Source organism: Diabrotica undecimpunctata, chromosome 8 (genome assembly GCF_040954645.1).
Source record: "Diabrotica undecimpunctata isolate CICGRU chromosome 8, icDiaUnde3, whole genome shotgun sequence".
Classification (NCBI taxonomy): Eukaryota; Metazoa; Arthropoda; class Insecta; order Coleoptera; family Chrysomelidae; genus Diabrotica; species Diabrotica undecimpunctata.
The window spans coordinates 2,806,255-2,822,673 of NC_092810.1; the positions used below are offsets into that span (position 1 = coordinate 2,806,255).

Sequence of the window (16,419 nt, forward strand, 5' to 3'; positions counted from 1 at the left end):
GATCACGACACCCCGTAGATCCTACATCCCTCCATCTGTCATATCTACATCAAAGAGAGATTGAACAAGCCAGACAGCACGTTATTTTCGCCCTACCTTAACGTTTACACTCGCTCTCTCGCGTTCATGCCGTCAACTCCTCCAGAGCGCAAGCGCTTCTCCTTCGAGGACTGCAGCCCAGCAACGCAAGGACCAGTTCCTAGTTCGGAGCTCCGGCAAAAAGTCCGGGCCCTTCGTTGTCGCCACTGTCTTTGCCTTTTGCCACAGCCTGCTTGATACTTTTAAATGAAAATACCGCGGCGGGTGATCGAAGTGGGCTAGAACATTGACGAAACGTCGTGTGAGGGTTCTGGGAAAGTGCTACCGGGAGAGACGAGGAGCTAACTCGAGGATCTTGGAGAGGTACGTGACATAACCGATAGGTTTGGTTAGGGGATCGTTTTTTGGGATTTTATGAATTAAAAGAGGGTGGAATCGATCAGATTTTTCGTTCAGGCGGTTGTGAATTTTGGAAATAGTCTGGTAAAACATTGTATCTGTATTTCACAAAATGTTTCATCACTAGCATCTTATTACATATAAAATATTTAATACTTGGCAAGAGAAATATTATTGCTACAATACACAGTTTACTCTTTACTTATAAAATCCTTTATTAAAGTCATTTAGTGTTTATTTAAATTTTTATTAATATAAAAGTCAGTTTTTGAAAAATTACAAAAATAAACTTTTTTATTCGTAGATTAAAAGTTAATCCAATGATATTTGTCCACCAAAAGTACAAAATAACACTGAATATTACATACCAAAGTTAAATTAAAAAGTAATTTTTTCTTCACGCTGCTGTCACTGTCAATCGTGACGTCATAACACAAATAATTCCATAGCAGCATCCAATATATATCTTCTATCTAATTGAGTGTAATACATAGTGTAAACTTCATATGAATCACTAGAATTAGATCAATGAACATTATCTGCTGTAGCAGATGTCATTGGGTTCTCCAGTTTTGATTTGAAATGAACAGCAATGGCATCTTATACTACATTTTCTGTTGGATATCCCAATTTAATTCTTATAATTTTATTTATTGCTCTATTTGTAACAAAAATTATCTTATTTTTTATAATAAATTTAATCCAAAATATATAAATATACCATATCTCAAATTCTTCTTCGTCATTCCAGTGTTTATGCATTTGGTGCCTTTCGGTTTGTAGTTTCGTATTTTTTTAGTTTATAGTAGAGTTTATATCGGTACCTCGGAGGTAAAGGACACTATGTCCATTTTCTTACTTTTTCAGGAGAGCAGTTTTAAATTTTTTTAAATTTTTAATCAGTAAATACTCCAATGTTTCTTATATTTAACCAAGATTAATATATTATTATTGTGGTGTGTATAATCGTTTTTTATTCCATGAAGATATATATATGTGATGTTTACCGTTCATTATTTAAAATTTTTTTAAAAATGTGTAGTTGGACATAGTGTTGTTTACCTCTAACAACTTTTTTAAATAATGTGGCATTGCATGTTAAGGTCTTTACGAAATAAACAATACAAACACGTTAAACAGCCTATACTATTATTTTATTAGAGGTGAATATTATAATGTTATAATAATTAAGTAAAATTATAGACAAGTTTCAAAATTGTTAAAGATGCTCCATATCATCTTCATCTTCTTGTGGGTAATCGTTTGTGGCTACATCGCTATGTGTTAAATTTTGATAAAACGCATGACAAACTGACAGAACAAAAGGCAGTAATGCAATTAAGTCATTGTACTTTTGTTTTGTGATTGGTAATAAGATTACTGAGACTTGAATTAATTGGGCTGGAAACGTTACTTGCTGTCTTCGATACCTCATGAAGTCCACTTCATACATATTTTGATTATTGAAATCGGTCTTATAAAAGAACTTTCCAATGTGTTCTTGTTGGACTTGTAGGAAAATACATGTTGACAATAGAACAAGGTCTTTATTAACATTTTTTTTTCTACTTACAAAAGGAGGATTATATGACAATTTCTTATCGAACAGCGTTTTGAAGTTTTTGAAATCTGCAAGTTCCATATTGTGCACTGTGTATTTACCTGATGTTTGCCTAACTAGTTGTTGCCAGTCCCATGGTGTTAAAATGGCCAAATTGGAGAGTTTCTTTCGATTAAAGCATGAACAGTGTCTGCTTCCATATGTGTGTGCCCTTTCAGTAAAAACTTTTGAGTGATCGTCTATATTTGCAGTATCCAAAAATAGCACATTATAATACTTATATTTTTATTTTGTCCATAGCAGTTATTGGTCCAAAGAGTGATGGCCTCTACTTGACTACCTGGAAGTGTATTGTCAGCCCATTTCAAAATTGACGAGGCAATTTCATTTGCACCTCGGGCCCCTTTCGAATCGTCCCACATTATACATTGTACAGAAGAATCACTGGCATCATGTAATGTAAAATTTAATATCCAAAGCTTAATTTTGTAGAAACTAATACAATTGTTTGTTAGTGGTGAAGGCAAACATTTTTGCAAATCACCAGATAGTAATTTGTATTGTGGTGACTCTTTAGCTATTATAAAGTCCAATTGTTTTAAGTTATACCGAGTTTTAGATTCAATTAGGTGAGCATCATGATCAGCCTGTACACTGGTTAGTTCATCTGCAGTAAGATTATTTTTTAATTGAGCGGTGAATGTACTGCATGTATCGAAAATGTCTCTTTCGGGCGGTTTAAACGACAACTTTTTAGTTGTACAACAGTCTTTATTAAAAATATCTGCGTACAACCACTTTTTGCTCTGAGCTTTGGATCTACATGTCTTTCATTGCATTCATCAATGTACAGTTGATACATCTTTTCTATTGTAAGTTCTGTGCCTAGATAGTCTCTCTTACTCCTTTCTCTGGAATAATGACTCTCGTATTTTGGGAATGATTTAATATGTTGATGTATACTATTTATGGTTTCGGTAGGAGTTTAATTGGTTGGCGTGAGTCTACCTCTTTGATCAGCTTTTATTAAACCTCCTGGCTCAATTTTTTTCAACATATTTACTACTACTAAATTAGATATACAAAGTGTGTTCACAAACATAACCTTGCACACCTTCAATAGCTGATTGTTCACTGTAAAATGGTAGTGTAGTGTATTATTTTTAGATTTGTTAGAATTTAGATCTTTTTTTCTTGATCAAAGAGTAGGTTGGATGTCGATACATGAGAACATAAATTGCTTTTTAAGATCTGAAACGTTTGTCTCAGTCCAGTATGAGTTGAAAATTTTTTGTCTTTCGTATTCTGGCCATCTTTCAGAGCATTTCATGCGACACATGCAAGGAGGCTTTAACATTTTTGCAGGCATGTCTTTGCCTCTTTTACTGAGATACTCTTTCCCACCAGCTATTTTTCGTTTGCGAACATTACAGGTCCAATTTTATTCATTTACTACACGTTTTTTACCTTTTTGTTTGCACTTAGTTATATTTTGTACATTTCTTTTAACACTTTTCTCTTCTTCTAAAATAACTTCATTATGTTCATTGAAATTGCCTGCATCACTGCTTAGCGATAAATCGTCCTAAAGAAGATTTTTTTATTGCTCCACTAATCGCTAATCGTAGGAATAATAATAGCTTTCTCTTTTACCTTTGTTTTCGCTGGTTTACTTATACGTCTCATATCATTGTCGTCCGATTCTGAGCTTTCACCACTTAGAGGCTCATAGATTTTATCAATATCCAGCTAACAAACCAGCTAAAAGAAGGAGTTGAATCGTGTTTCATTATAATTTATGAAAATATTTTAATTCAAAAATAATGTTAAAAAATAAAAAATTTAGACATGACTTTAAATTATTATGTTTAATTTCAAATCGAGAGCTGTCATTCGTTTTTCGTAAAGTGTAGCACAAAACTGTATTGAGTTGTGGCATACTAGAATAAATAAAACACACTGGAAAAATTAAAAATTAAATTTGAAATTAATACAAAATGAATAACTTTTACAGTGAACAAGTCTGGAATTTAAATATATGTATTATAATTCGAAAGTGCTGAAATAATAGTATTTTGTCATATCTCCATCATTAAAAAATTCTTCAAACATTTTAGACATTAACTCAACCGTCTCTCTGGTTATTAAATTTATTAGATACCGTTTTTTTGTTGTTAATAATAAAAATAATATTTATCTAAACACATTTTTGAACGTTATTTTTTTTATTTAGATTTAGTGCAATTCCGTTATCTGTGATGGCAACAATGAATTGTTTCACGAACCATTGTCTCCAGTCTGAACCAGAGATATGTAAGAGAGGCTCTCTTATATATCTCTGGTCTGAACACTGGTTTACATTGGGAAAAAAAAGTGTACCATTTCTATATGACGGGAAGTGTAGAAGGGTACATAACACTATGTCCGGATGGTAAATGACGGTGCACACATATAGTAGAGGTAAACAACACCAAGTCCACATGGTGTTGTTTACCTCTGACTGGAAGTGGACTTGGTGTTTATTAAAAAGTCGGTAACTTGCCGTAAAATTGTCTCTGGACATAGTATGGTTTACCTATGTGTAGAGCCAGAAAAGTTATAATAAAAAGTGCAATAATCTAAATTTCGATAAAAATGGACATAGTGTCCTTTACCTCCAAGGTACACATATGGTTCTTAATTTCCCTTGTCTATCAAGTCGTTTAATATCACTTTAACTCTTCTAGGAACTATCTTTCGCTAGATTGGATTAAAGAGTTTTTTTGGCGTCATTCAGCTTTCACAACTATATAGCAATGTCGTTATAGCAAGTGACTTTTATCATTGTATCTCTTCTTGTCTTATTCTCTAATGTTTTGTAAATTGTTTCGCATATATATTGACAGCTGATAATTTTGTGATCCATGTCTATCTTTGGCGAAACTTCAACAGTCCAGATAATTGAAAAGAGTAACTTGTTCTAGTTTCTAATAAATATAAAAGATACCTGAAATGCATTATCACATACCCTACATTCACATTATTGTATTTTTTTTGTTTTTTACATTATCTAGAACTAAAAAGTATCACTTATTAGTTTTTCAGTGTGTTGTAGCAAACTGTACTGAGATATATTTCTTAAATATATTAAAATAATTATTATGTCAGAAATGGTTAAAGATAGATAAAGGACATTGTACATAAAATATGTCTAGATTACTTTGAGGAATCCAAAAATTGTATAATATATTATGCCTTAGGCTTAATTTTGCAAAAACAAATAAATTTATTTTAATTAAAATTTGATCTTAGGGCTTCTTTTATCGTTAATTATAATAAGTGGCTTCAAAGTATTCTTTAAGCAGTTGCATTTGAGGAAAGGATGGACAATAAGAAAATAAATTAAAATAAATAATTTTGTGATACTAAACTATTAAATAATTTATTAAAAAAGAAGGTTTTCTACTTAGAGATAGTGATAATAATATCCTATCCATCCCTAAGATAAATATAGATTTATTCATAGTAATAATTAAATTTTTCATCAGTTAGAGTCAGTGAATTTTCAAGAATTTTCATTATCTTTGAAAAACTCCAGAATTGCTGGATCTTTTGCAAATTGAAGACCATTTAAATCATAATTGTGTTGCTTGTGTGAGTCCATTTCAAAAGGTAAAAGAAATAATAAATTAGACTTACTCAAAATCAATTTAATTTAACTATCCAGACGACCGGTTTCGCTTTCTACAATATGCAAAGCATCTTCAGGTCTCGATACAAAGTTAAATAAATGATGCCGGTACTCTATTAATTGATGGTTGAAAGGACATGGTTCAAACTATCCTGTATTGTTGAACGGAGAACTTAAGTCTGCTATTGTAATTGTTTGACAGTAAACGGGGAAGTTCTTGAGAAAACAGATTTTATCCAATGAAGTAGAGATAGGTGTAATGTGATTGTTTGTTAGATGAAAGTAATGTTCCATACCATTGAGTTGTCTATTTCCATACCATTTCTACTTTCGTAGAAAGCGAAACCGGTCGTCTGGATAGTTAAATTAAATTGATTGTGAGTAAGTCTAATTTATTATTTCTTTTACCTTTTGACGACCATTTCTTTGTTACTGTTTAATTACTATTAAATGGCATCAACATCCTACAATAGAGCCAGAAACATCGGCCACCAATTCACGGTTGATAATTCTACCTTTGAAGTGGTGGACAAATTCACATACTTAGGCTCCCTGATCACCAAGGAGAACGTCATGACGGAAGAAATCAAGCGAAGAATAATTCTAGCAAACAAATGCTATTTTGGACTGAGTAGACATATGAGAAGCAGAAACTTAAGTAAAAAAACAAAAATAACCATATACAAAACCCTTATACAACCAGTGTTGACATATGGGTCAGAGACATGGACCATTTCCAAGGCAGATGAAAATCTCCTGCTTATATTTGAACGAAGGATCCTGAGAAGAATATTCGGTGGCATCTGTGAAAATGGTGTTTGGAGAAGGAGGTACAACTATATTTCGTGGTAAAGACGTAGTATTCTTTATAAAAATAGCAAGACTAAGATGGGCAGGACATCTGGCAAGATCACAACAGAACAACCCTCCTAGAAGAATCCTTATGTCGCAATCTGTGGGAAGTAGAAGTAGGGGTAGGCCAAAACTCAGATGGAGGGATGGTGTAGATGAGGATGGTAGACAAATAGGCGCAGCAAACTGGCAACAGTTGGCAATGGATAGAACTGACTGGCGTAATAGACTTGGGAAGGTCGAGGCTCTTTTATAGGGCTGTAGCACCAATGATGATGATGATGATGAAATTACCGGTACCTAAAATTGAAATAATTTTCAATAGATGGTTAAACTTTCTCTTCGCTAACTAAACTAAAGAAGCGCTAACATTTATTAGAGAAAGTATAGTGTGGAGATGCTTTCGAATTTAAGCCTACAGTGTAAAAGGGTTGGAAGTTCTCTAGTTATCACTCATGGACGGAAATTCAATAGATATTTATTTGTTTAATGAAATAGTTATTTTAAGAATTGTAATAAATTTCAGTAACAAAATTTAATCACCGTTTCTGCTTCTAGAGGGGACATCGTGTTTCGGCATCAAATAAAAACTTAAGAAATTTCAAAATTTTACACGAATATTACTAATTTCCTAATTCTTCCATCAATGATATATACATTGTTTAGATTTAATTAGTATAAATTAATTGATGACGTTTGGCAAAGAGCCAACGGACTGGGTATATCATAGTTTCTGTATAATTCTATAAAAAAAAAACAAACTCTAAAACTTATTCGTAATTAAGATTGATTAATGCCTTCGTAGTTCCCATTGACACAGTGTGCCTAACGTCGTTATTCATTAGTCACTCTCATCAGTAAGTTTTCTTTAGTATGAAATTGCAAGAGAAATCAACACCGATATCCAAGAACGTCGTCATTAATGCAGATCCTGTCATGATCTCATCCGCAGAGAATAATTCATAAGGTCCCCGTGTTCTATTAAACCTCATTGGGGTTAATCGTTTATACTACGAGCTTTTAATAAGAGTTGGCTTTTCTAATGGATGATTATAAAAAATGATGTTTTTTTATAATCACGGAAAAAGGAAAACGAAAAATATTGTTTAAATCGGTACGTGGGAGATAAAATCACTATCCACAATAGAACAAGAAAAACCAAATCTGGGTCCCGGCTTGTTCTAAGATTTTCCGCCATTCTGTTCTGTTGCTTGTTTTGTTTTTCCAGTTGGTAATCTTAAGTGTTTTCAGATGTTGTTCCACTTGTTCCATGTATCTAAGTTTGGGTCTTCCCTTTGACCTTCTCCCTACTGGTGTTTGCCTCATTATATGTTTTGGTGTTTCAGTCTCCAACATCTGTTCAACATGGCCCATCCAGTGCAGACGTCCGATCTTTATGTATGTTATGATCTCGGGTTCATTGCATCCTGTGTATAGTTCAAAATGATATCTTCTGCGCCATATGCCATTTTCTTTCACCCCCTTATATGTTTCTAAGGATTTTTCGTTCAAATCGCTTTCTCATCGCTTTTCGACAATGTCCATGTCTCTGATCCATATACAAGGACCAGTTTTATCAGGGTCTTGTATATTTTGCATTTGGTTTTTCTTGTGATGTTGTTAGATTTTAGATGTTAGATCATAACTTCTTCACTGACATTGTTATCTGCGGTAACTAGTGAACCTAGATATGTAAAAATTTTCACGCTTTCGATGTTATAGTCTCCTATTGTCAGATTCTGTAAGTTTCTTTGGCCTGTCGATTTGCTGGCCTTCATGTGTTTGGTTTTTATTTCGTTAATATTTGGGCCACTGTTTTGTGCCACTCTTTCTGTCGCATTAAATGCTTCTATCATCCCTCTTTCGCTTCTAGCTATAACAGCAACATCATCTGCAAATGCCAATATTTGTACACTTTTTGTTATTATTGTTCCTCTGGTGTATCTATTCAGTTCACCGAGCAGATTTTGGAGGGCTCCCGATCTGTATAGGGATCGGATGTTCCATGTCGCGATTCTTAAATCATGTACCTTTTTCTCGCGCAGTCGTCGTCGTTTAATCAGTCCTGTGTGTTTTCTAGGATAGGGTTGTTAGCCCTATACCTAACCCCTTTTCGGAGGACCATTTCTCCCTTTCTCGTCGGCCCTGACCCTACTTTCCACTGGGGTTGGTTACCCAATCTCCGGTAGGGTGCCTGGTTAAAGTATTCCACCCAGCTATTCAATATATCTTTCTGGTAGGATTTTAACTAGTCGAAATGTCCATATAAGTGCACGTGAACTCTATGGGGCCTAAGAATATACCCACAACATTACTGTATGTGACCAAACATTGAAGAATAGAATAGATGAAACTGACCTGCACGCCAGATGTTCATTGAGGGTTCACATGTTACGTCATAGAAATCGTGAACTCAGATTAAGGTGGGCACAATAACATATGCAGTGGGGCTTACAAGAATGGAGTTCTGTATTATTCACAGATGAAGTTGGGTTTTGTCTCTGCCCTGATTCAAGAAGGGTGAGAGTTTTGAAAGGACTTATAGTGGTCTACAAGTTATGATGTGGGCTGAAATAATTTTTCATCATCGAACTGTTCCCGTATTTGAGGAAGGTACTTTGAATCAATTTCAATATATTGATCTTAACTTAGAACCCGTTGTATCTTAGAACCAAAGCCACTTACTGCAGCAACAGTAAGAGATTGGTTTCGTAATAAGGATATTACACTTTTACCGTGGCCGGCACAATCGCCAGATCTTAATCCCATCGAGCATGTATAGGATATGCTTCAGAGACTGTTTTCTCCTTAACTGCACAATGTTCATACTAGACAAGGTCCTCAAGATATTCTTACACATGAATGGATCCTATTGCCTCAAAATAAAATTCGTAATTTAATTTTAAGCATGCCAAGGAGATGTCAAGCTGTAATTAATGCTACTGAAGGAAATAGAGATTAATAAACACACTTTTTGTTATAATTTTTGTGTTACTTTGACTTTTACGTTAAAATTTTCAATTATTAAAAAAAGTTTGTGTTCCTTAGACATTTTTTGTGTTTAGTTCACAACAAGCATTTTTAATTTCCAAACCAAGGAAATTAAAAAAACCTGGGGAAATGTGCCGCAGTCAAGGTGTTAAATTCAATTAATTTAAATTGTATTGTATATATATATATATATATATATATACATATATATATATATATATATATATATATATATATATATATATATATATATATATATATATATATATATATATATATATATATAACAAGCGAGTCTTCTACAGCTGGCGCCGCTTCTCGCATCCTAATTTCCAGCGTTTTCTGTCGAAGCAATCTTCAGTTGTTAAATCTCTGGCGGTCATTGCATCGTCGACATCGTCTCTCCAGGATCGTCTTGGTCTACCTCGTTTTCTTCTAGTTGGCGGAGTCCATTCTTCTATTTTTTTTGGCCATCCTTTTTCAGGCATTCTCTGAAGGTGTCCATACCAGTTAAGTCTTTTGGCTTCGATTGTGTCTATTATGTCTGGATCGATTTCCATTTCTCTCCGAATATCTTCGTTTCTCACCCTATCAAGTCTAGTCAGCTGGCAACATCGTCTCCAGTAGTTCATTTCCATGGCCTTAATTTTTGATTTGTTTCTTTGGTTTATTTCCCAGAGTTTGGCGCCGTACAGCCCAATACTTTCTATTATTGTTTTATAGATTCTTCTTTTATTTTCTTTTGTTATTTTTTTATTCCATAATAGTCCGTGTAGCTGTCTGGTGGCTGATCTTGCTTGGCCAATCCTGAAGTGTATTTCTTCGCTACTTCCTGCTTTTGATGTTATTTGGACTCCCAAGTATTTAAAATTGTCTGTTGGTTTTATAGTTCCCATTTCGATTTGTAGGCTTTCTGGTTTTTCTCCTACAACTAAGTACTCAGTTTTTTGTATATTAATTGTGAGGCCCCATTTGGTATATTCATCTTCCAGTTTTCTAAGCATGTAGCCTACATCACTCTCGTCTTCAGCTAGAATGGCTTGGTCGTCAGCGAAGTGTATCGTGTACAATCTATCATCTCCGATTGGGATGCCCATATTGCAGCACTTTCTTCTCCACACTGAGAGTGCCTCATTTAGATATATTTTGAAGAGTGTAGGTGCTATGCAGCAGCCTTGCTTTAGGCCCTTACTAATAGGAATTTCTTTAGTTAATCTATTTCCAGTTTTAATGTTTGCCGTCATATTTTTGTAGAGTTGTTGTACTGCTTGTATATTTTTTTTGCTTATTCCTTGTTTTTCCATTGCTACCCAAAGCATTGAAAGTGGTAAACTATCGTATGCCTTTGTCAGATCTATAAAGACTATATGAGTTGAAAGGTTGTGGGCTAATCTTTTCTCGATAACTTGCTTTAGAGAGAATATACTGTCCATACAGGATCTGCCTGCACGAAAGCCATTCTGTTCTTCAACATCTGTCATCTCTTTTTTAATTTTGTTTTTTATTATTTTTCCATACAGTCTTGAGAGTGAATTTATGACACTTAGCCCCCTGTAGTTTGAACAATTCTTTCTATCTCCTTTTGTGTAGATGTTGTTAATATGTGCTTACAATAAATTGTATTGTTATATATATATATATATATATATATATATATATATATATATATATATTATTAGTAGAAGTTATTAAAACCCTTGCAAATCATAAATCTAAATCTCTACCTTACCCAACATTAAATTTTATGTTCGTGCAAATGATAATAATAATAGTTCAATGCGTATGTGAGTCCACTTCAGATAAACAGATAAGCAATATAATAACAGAATAACAAAAACACGAAACTAAAATCAATAAATACAGTTACGACAAGTCTGTTTACCCATTTACACTGCTATTTATCATTGTAGAGCAGCAGACACGTAGACTCCATATAAAAATAATACGAGAATTTCGCTGGAAACCAATCTCCTAACACAACTTCTCTTACGAGTTGGTAAAACTAGTAAATAAGTTGGAAATTGGGCATGTTAAGCTTGTAGTATTCGTAGCCTGCAAGAGAAACTCGATATAGAATCCGAGAAAGCCTCTCTCGGATATCAGACAGATGTATATTCAGTTTGAAAAATCGTAGTGATAGATGAATGTGATATGTCACTGAAAAGTGTAGGAGAAGACAGCTAGACGGAATGCAGTGCTGAAAGAAAAATTATTGTGTCATTTCACTTAGCTTAAAAAGCTTTTCTAGGACTCTACATTAATTTTGCTGTAAAAGAATTGCACAGGCTTGTTTCATAGATTAATTAGGAAGATTATTGTTTCCAAAGTGTCTACTTCTAAACAGAAACGCTAAAAGTGGCCAACGTGTTTAGTACTTTGTTTAAGAATTATCCATAAATTATACAGATGGATCAAAAACTGTTAAAAGTACTGATTTCGATTTTTTTTGTTTCAAACAGCAATTATGTTGAGAAATATCGAATTCCTGAAGTAAATTTACTAAGATAAGTAAATTTACTAATGTTTTTATTTTGAGAACGATTTCCGAAGTTGAAATTGAAACGTCAATAAACGTACTTTAACCTTTAATTGTGGCTTATTCCCATTTAAATAGTAATGACTTTAACATGCCACAAGAAAATAGCTTCAGAACAATATCCTTTAATATCGATCATATTTAGATGTTTGAAATGTTGTGCCCATCTGTTAAGAACTGAGTTTTTATCATGTAGAATTTCACCGTTAGTGTCTTTACAAAATTTCAATCGTGGTTTAAATTCTCGACGGCTATTATTTAAGGATTTGTAGTATTTCCTCGTTTCATTTTTATTGAATAAACTTTGTATCTCATTGAGAGTATTCTGTTCGTATTCCCTCTTCTTAGGTCGATGGAGAGAAGTTGGAAGAGGGAGGTCTTAGAAGATGGAGGGAAGTTGCCAGGAATCGACAGGGGTGGCTACTTCTTTGTGAGCAGGCCAAGATCCACAACGGATTGTCGAGCCACTTATGATAATAATTTGATAATTAATAATTTAATAAAACAATTTTTTTCCATAGCTAATGTTAAAGTGCTGCTTTAACAACTGTTTTGAGTAGATAAAGTATCACTTTAACCGCAACGGTAGATAAAGTGACACTTTAACAGCAAGAGTAGATAAAATGTTTTAACTTTTTTTTATTCAATAAAATTTACAAATTCAAACACATTAAGGATTAAAAACAACTGAAATTTTACAATTAACATTATTAGAAATATCTATTTTTGGAGCATCACAACTTGTACTCGTTTGCTTAAACACTTGATTCGAGATACTGGATTGATTTTCTGGTCCGCCAAGTATACACTTGGATACAGCAATCTTATTGCTTATTGACTCTTCAATGTAAGATTCTGCAACAGATTACGATTTCCATCCACCTAAACGTTTAACTTTTACTAGATCAGCTCCAGAATTTGCGAACATAGTAGCTGAAGAACGACGGAAACAATGCCCCGTGTACATTTCTGAATTTGCAAGTTTCAAAACATCTGCAATCTTCTTGAGGATATTATATATAGTGTTAATGCCCACCGGTTGAGTAGTTCACTTTTGCTGTCGGTAATTTACAAAAAACTTACTGTGAGGTACGTTTTTGGGCCGCAAGGCAATATACTTTCTCACAATTTCCAAGAAACTCAGTCCACTTTTCTTGTCAGTGATACAAAACGACCTTTCCTGCTTGGTTTTAGTATCAGATAATGAAACGATTATCACCGATTTTCTGTCGTCCACGTTAAACACTTCTAACTTGTACAATTCATCGGACCTAGTCGCTCCATGCACACCAAAAATAGCAATATCCTTCATCAACAAATAGACGTCATCAGGAGCTTCTATCAGAAATTTAGTAATGTCATCTGACTCCAGGATTTTGTACTTTTTAGCTTTGTATCCTCCACTCAGGTTTTTTAGTAAGGTGGTTAACTTGCTGAATTTAGAAATGTCACAATTTTCATTCACCAACAACGTACGCTTCAGCATCGAATAATACAACCATAATGACGATGGCATCGCTTTCTTCGACTTTTCAGAAAAATACGCCAGAAGTATTTTTTCACTCACTCCATTGATATTCTTAATGCTTTTCTACTTTTTAAAAGACTGGTATTCTTTCTCATACATCATCCTAGATTTTTGTGGCAACAATAAACTTTCTGCTTCCAACGCTGCACTTTCTACATCTGATGGCAGGTTTTCCTTTTCTTGTGCCAATTCTTTTCCGTCCATTTCGTATTTATTCACTTTGTACACAAAACACAACAATATTCTCCGCAAAAACCAAAACGTAACATTTGTTTGACATTTGTTGACAGAGTAATTCATATCCCTAACAACGGAGCAACACAATTGCGAGTTTTGTGCTAAAAATTACAATTTTCTTTGAAATTTTATTTTTTACCTGAACTTGAAGTCTTGCTATAGAAAAAAATGTTGTATTGCATACGACAATAAAATCGCATTATCTTCTCGAGCATAATTAGCGTCTCGACTGACGTATCGACGCTAAAAAACGCTCTCGAAGATAAGTAGAATTTTATCGTCTTGTACAATAAATAACTATTATCATTTACACGTGATTTTTTTAGATGATTTAGCAAAACAGACTGAATAAGAAACAACCAATTTGACAGATGTAGCTTCAAAAATATGGCTGCTACCACCTGACAAAGTTCAGAAGAATCTATTGGAAGATCCCTAGATTAGATAATGAAAGCTTGTCTAAAATCCGTAGCTTTCAGCATTAAGAATTTTGGCGCCACCTTCCACTAAAACAGGACGTCAGTGCACTACATCCGCATGTCAGCAGTGAACAATGTACTAGTGGAATAATCTGGAACTCAAAAGACCGATTTTCCGTCCTAGAACAAGTTATTTATACGCTTTTGAAATAGAATTTTTATCCTTTCGTGAAGAATTAGGGTACATTCTTAATCATTTCCTCTAGAATATCAACTGGTTTAGCAACTTAAGTATATATTTTTACTATATATTAAATAGCATGAATGCCAGTAGATATCTGAGCGAAATTCAGTGGCGGATCCAAGGAGTGCCGACCGGCCCACCTCTCAACTTTTATTAGTGCAAGTCTTTTCCCAGTGGGCTAGTAGGCTAAAAAGGGTCGGTATAGTAGAAAATTTTAGAAAATAGAGCCGATCGGCTCTCCCTCTTAACAATGTTAGATCCGCCACTGAGAAATTACCTTCCGTAACTTAATTTAAAGTTACCAAATACTTTGAAACTCATCCAATAATCTTTATTGGCTAATTTTTACCGACAGTCTAATGAAATAATTAAAAAATGTAGTTTTAAGAATTGCTCAAATGAATTGGCAAGATGCAATGCAACTAAGTACATACTCGCTTAACTGACAATTACCACCGTAGCGTTACGATATGTCTGTCTATCCTATTTATAATTTTCAATTATAAGTCTACTATATTTATTTGCGAATATTAAAAGATTTTTAATTAGAAAAATCTTTATAATAAGTCTGTTTTCTTTTGAATAGTTAGTCACTCTTACACAAGAAATTCATTAATTATAACTATTTCACTAGACTATTTTTACCTGATAAAACGTTATAGCAACGCCACGTTTCCTACTGACAAAACTCCTTCCTAACCATGAGACAGAAAATTTTATTATTTCAAAATTTACTTGAAGTGAAAAAGCACATAAACATTTACCTGCAGGATTTTTTAACCCCGTAGAAAGTCCATCTAAAAACGCTTGTTTATAAGACGTTACCGAATTGTCGACTCATACTTTAGATTTAATGTAACCAGAATTTAGCCAAGTCTCGTCTAAGTAGTAAATTTTGCGGTTTTCATTTCTGTAGGACTTAATCTTTATTAGAAATTCTCGTCTCCACAAGACAATTTCGTCCCTGTCCATCAAAATGCTGTTTTAAGCTTTGTCTATTGTGGGTATTTCATTTCGAAAAAATAATTGATGGATTATTCTTCTTATTGCTTCTCTGTCAAATTCATCCAGTTTGTATGTTCCCGTAATTTCATATTCATGAACCACATTGCGTACACTACAGCTACACACGCCTACAATAGATAAAAAGTAACAATATTTGTTAAATAAAGTAAAAATGCGCACTCCAAAAAAATAAATAATGGAGAAACAATATCAGTACCTGTTTTATCTGCTACTCTAATAGAAATCGTACTTTTCGACATTGTAGGGTTCTCCTGCATTTCCGTTTTAAATATAGTTATAATCACTTCCTTCATTTTAACGTCAAAATGTCCCTTTCATCATCATCATTGGTACTACAGCCTTATAAAAGAGCCTCGACATTCTAAAGTCTATTAAGCCAGTCAGTTCTATCCATTGCCAACTGTTGCCAGTTTACTGCTCCTATTTGTCTACCATCCTCATCTACACCATCCCTCCATCTGAGTTTTGGCCTACCCCTACTTCTACTTACCACAGGTTGTGACATAAGGATTCTTCTAGGAGGGTTGTTCTGCTGTGATCTTGCCAGATGTCCTGCCTATCTTAGTCTTCGTATTTTTATAAAGAATACTACGTCTTTACCACCAAATATATGTTTATATCTGTGATATATCTCGTAGTTGTACCTCCTTCTCCAAACACTATTTTCACAGATGCCACCGAATATTCTTCTCAGGATTCTTCGCTTAAATATAAGCAGGAGATTTTCATCTGCGTTGGAAATGGTCCATGTCTCCGACTCATATGTCAACACTGGTTGTATAAGGGTTTTGTATATGGTTATTTTTGTTTTTAGGCTTAAGTTTCTGCTTCTCATATGTCTACTCAGTCCAAAATAGCATTTGTTTGCTAGGATTATTCGTCGCTTGATTTCTTTCGTCATGACATTCTCCTTGGTG

The 16,419-nt window shown here is 33.9% G+C and overlaps 1 protein-coding gene across 2 annotated transcripts in view; it reads left to right on the forward strand.

The window, feature by feature from the left end:
- Nucleotides 1–246: 246 nt before the first annotated feature.
- Nucleotides 247–16,419, forward strand: part of LOC140449181 (A-type potassium channel modulatory protein KCNIP1) — a 253,781-nt gene continuing 237,608 nt past the window's right edge. For both annotated transcript variants that reach the window (XM_072542337.1, XM_072542338.1), the window contains exon 1: nt 247–402. The gene's annotated coding sequence lies outside the window, so the exon portion shown is untranslated. The remainder of the gene's footprint in view (nt 403–16,419) is intronic.